We start from the raw sequence: 4195 nt of genomic DNA, 5'->3' as shown, positions 1-4195 counted from the left end.
ACAGCGCTGTAACATCGCGGGGCTGGCGATTCCTTACTGGGGATCACCGTCTGGAGCCCGGAGTGCTGGACCTGCGGCACCGACATCATGCAACTGCGGTTTGCGGGCTCCCAACGCGGGCGGCGCTGATGGACAGCGCGGGATCCTGCGACTCTGCCCGGCTCGCCCTGCAGACTCGGGAGCTGTGGACTCCGGCTGCGGGTGCGGCTGATCAGGAGGTCCGGGCCGCTGAGGAGGATGTTCACCGTCGGGGTTCGGCGTCGCCGTTCCACCAGCCCGGCGTGAGGGCCAGAACATTGGGCCACCCGGGGCGGCGACTGCGGGTGCTAGGAAGGCCTCGACCACGAGTGAACATCTGGGAAGAACGGAGGGGAGGCTGGCTGGACTATGGTGCCTTCCTCACCTTGGTGCCATTGTGTTATGTTTTGTCGTGGACTTTCAGTGTTTGTGCTTTTTTAAAAATTCTATTTTATTTTTAATATGTTTTATTATTTATTATTATTTATTTTTATTTTTATGATACTGCCTGTAAAGGGAAATTCATTTCGTTGTCTCTAACTGAGACAATGACAATAAATTTGAATACAATACAATACAATACAAACCCCTCTAAGCCTCTCTAACCCCATCTAAACCCCTGGAAGCATCTCTGAACCCCTCTAACACGTCTAAACTTCTCTGAAACCCTATAAACCCATGCACAATCCTTTGTGCACCTCTGCACACCTGTATAAACTTCTAACCCCCTATAAACCCCTTCAAATCTCCAAACCCCTCTGAAACCCTCTGAACGCCCCCTAATCCTCTCTAAGCCCCTCTAATACCCTCGACACCCCTCCGAACATATCTGAACACATCTAAACGCCTCAAAAGCACTCTAAACCACTCTAAACCCTCATGGACCCCCTCAGTTATTAAATATGGGATAGCAGCATATTTGGAAAGTGGTGAAATCATTGGACAAAGTCAGCATGGATTTACAAAAGGTAAATCATGTCTGACGAATCTTATTGAATTTTTTGAGGATGTAACTAGTAGCGTGGATAGGGGAGAACCAGTGGATGTGGTGTATCTGGACTTCCAGAAGGCTTTCGACAAGGTCCCACATAAGAGATTAGTATACAAACTTAAAGCACACGGCATTGGGGGTTCAGTATTGATGTGGATAGAGAACTGACTGGCAAACAGGAAGCAAAGAATGGAGTAAACGGGTCCTTTTCACAATGGCAGGCAGTGACTAGTGGGGTACCGCAAGGCTCAGTGCTGGGACCCCAGCTATTTACAATATATATTAATGATCTGGATGAGGGAATTGAAGGCAATATCTCCAAGTTTGCGGATGACACTAAGCTGGGGGGCAGTGTTAGCTGTGAGGAGGATGCTAGGAGACTGCAAGGTGACTTGGATAGGCTGGGTGAGTGGGCAAATGTTTGGCTGATGCAGTATAATGTGGATAAATGTGAGGTTATCCATTTTGTTGGCAAAAACGGGAAAGCAGACTATTATCTAACTGGGTGTCATTGTACACCAGTCATTGAAAGTAGGCATGCAGGTGCAGCAGGCAGTGAAGAAAGCGAATGGTATGTTAGCTTTCATAGCAAAAGGATTTGAGTATATGAGCAGGGAGGTTCTACTGCAGTTGTACAGGGTCTTGGTGAGACCACACCTGGAGTATTGCGTACAGTTTTCGTCTCCAAATCTGAGGAAGGACATTATTGCCATAGAGGGAGTGCAGAGAAGGTTCACCAGACTGATTCCTGGGATGTCAGGACTATCTTGTGAAGAAAGACTGGATAGACTTGGTTTATACTCTCTAGAATTTAGGAGATTGAGAGGGGATCTTATAGAAACTTATAACATTCTTAAGGGGCTGGACAGGTTAGATGCAGGAAGATTGCTCCCGATGTTGGGGAAGTCCAGGACAAGGGGTCACAGCTTAAGGATAAGGGGGGAATCCTTTAAAACCGATATGAGAAGAACTTTTTTCACACAGAGTGTGGTGAATCTCTGGAACACTCTGCCACAGAGGGTAGTCGAGGCCAGTTCATTGGCTATATTTAAGAGGGAGTTAGATGTGGCCCTTGTGGCTAAGGGGATCAGAGGGTATGGAGAGAAGGCAGGTACGGGATACTGAGTTGGATGATCAGCCATGATCATATTGAATGGCGGTGCAGGCTCGAAGGGCCGAATGGCCTACTCCTGCACCTAATTTCTATGTTTCTATGTTTCTATACCGGAGGATTATGGTATGAGTGCAGGCAGGTGGGACTAAGGGAAAAAAAGTTGTTCGGCACGGACTTGTAGGGCCGAGATGGCCTGTTTCCGTGCTGTAATCGTTATATGGTTATATGGTTAAATCCCTCATAAACTCTCGGAACCACTTTAAACCTCTGTATACCCCTCAGAACCAGTCTAAACCATTCTGAACCCCTCTAAACCCCTGTAAACCCCTCTAATTTACTTTAAACGCCTCTAAACTCACCTGAATGTCTGAATGCCTCTAAACCACTCCAAAGCCATCTACACCCCTCTGAACCCCTCTACAACCCTCTAAGCCACTCCTAAACAATCTAAAATCATCTGAACCCATCTGAACCCATCTGAGCACCTCGGACCCCCTCCAAACTCAACTCAACTCTGAACCCCTCTAAACACCACTGAACCCTTCCAAACCCCTTCAAACCACTAAACACCTCTAAATACATCGGAACCCCTCTAAACACCTCTAAACCCCGTTAAACCCCTTTAACCTCCTCTAAACCAATCTCAACACATATTAACTCCTCTAAACCACTCTAAACCCCCCTAAACACCGCTCAACATCTCAAACCGCTCTCAATCTTTCTAAATTCCTCTGATCCTATCTGAACCCCCTTTAAACCCCTCGAAACCCCTCGAAAGCTCTCTAAACCTCCCTAAACTCATGTAAAGCCCTCTAATCCCCTGTAAACGCCTATAAATCCTTCTAAACATCTCTAAAATCTCCGAACTTCTCTAAATCTCTCGAAATCACTCTAAACCCCTTAAACCGCTCTGATCCCCTCTAAACATCTCTAAACACCTCTGAACCACTCTAAACACCTCTGATCCCCTCTGAACCCATATGAACACCTGCACATCTCTGAACACCTCTAATCCCCTCAGAACACCTCTGAAACCTTCTGAACCGCTCTAAACCCCCTCTAAATCCCTCTAATTCCCTCTGAACTGCTATGAGCCCCTCTAAACCGCTAGAAACCCCCTCTAATCCCCTTTAAACCCCTCTAAACACATCTAAACCCCTCTAAACCAGTTTAAACACCTCTAAACATCTATAAACCGCTCTCAACCTCTAAACTCCTCTGAACCCCTCTTAACCTATCTGAACCCCTCGAAATCCCTCTAAATCACACCAAACCGCTCCAAATCCATCTGAGCCCGTCTGTACCCATATAAACATCTCCGACACCTCTAACACCCTCTAAACGCCTCTAACCCCTGCAAACGCCTCAACACCACTAGAAACGTGCTTGACACACCTCTAAACTCTTCGAAATTCCTCCAAACACCTCCAAACCAATCTGAACACCTCTGGAACAATCTGGACACATCTAAACTCTTCTTAAGCCTCTCAAATTCCCCCCAAACCCCTCCAACCCTCTCTAAGTCCCTCTAAGCACCTCTAACCCACTCTGAACCCCCTCTAAACCCCTCCAACCCGTCTTCACGCCTCTAAACCACTCCAAACACACCTGCACACCTCTGAATCCTTCTAAACCTCTATAATCCACCTTACACTCATCTAAACCCCTCTAAACTTCTCTAACCACATCCAAACCCTTCTAAGCACCTCTGTACCCATCTAAACACCTCTAATCACATCGACACCCCTATAAATCCCTCCAACCCCCTCTGAGCACCTCAGAGCACCTGTATACCCCTCTAAACTATCTAAACACCTCTGAGCCTCTCCAAACCCCTCTAACCCCCTGCGAACACAACTGAACCCCTCTAAACCCCTCAGAATCCCTCCAATCCCATCCAAAGCCTTCTGGACCCAACTTAGCCACTCGAAACACCCTCCGAACCTCTCTGATCCCCTCTGAAGCCCTCGAAACCTCTCTAAGTCCCTCGGAACGACTCGTGTCCCCTCTCAAGCTCCCGAAACCCCCCTAGAAACCCCTCGAAACCACTCGAAACCCATCTAAACCACTAC

Source organism: Amblyraja radiata, unplaced genomic scaffold (assembly GCF_010909765.2).
Source record: "Amblyraja radiata isolate CabotCenter1 unplaced genomic scaffold, sAmbRad1.1.pri S105, whole genome shotgun sequence".
Lineage (NCBI taxonomy): Eukaryota > Metazoa > Chordata > Chondrichthyes > Rajiformes > Rajidae > Amblyraja > Amblyraja radiata.
Note: the sequence above shows the minus strand (reverse complement) of the source record.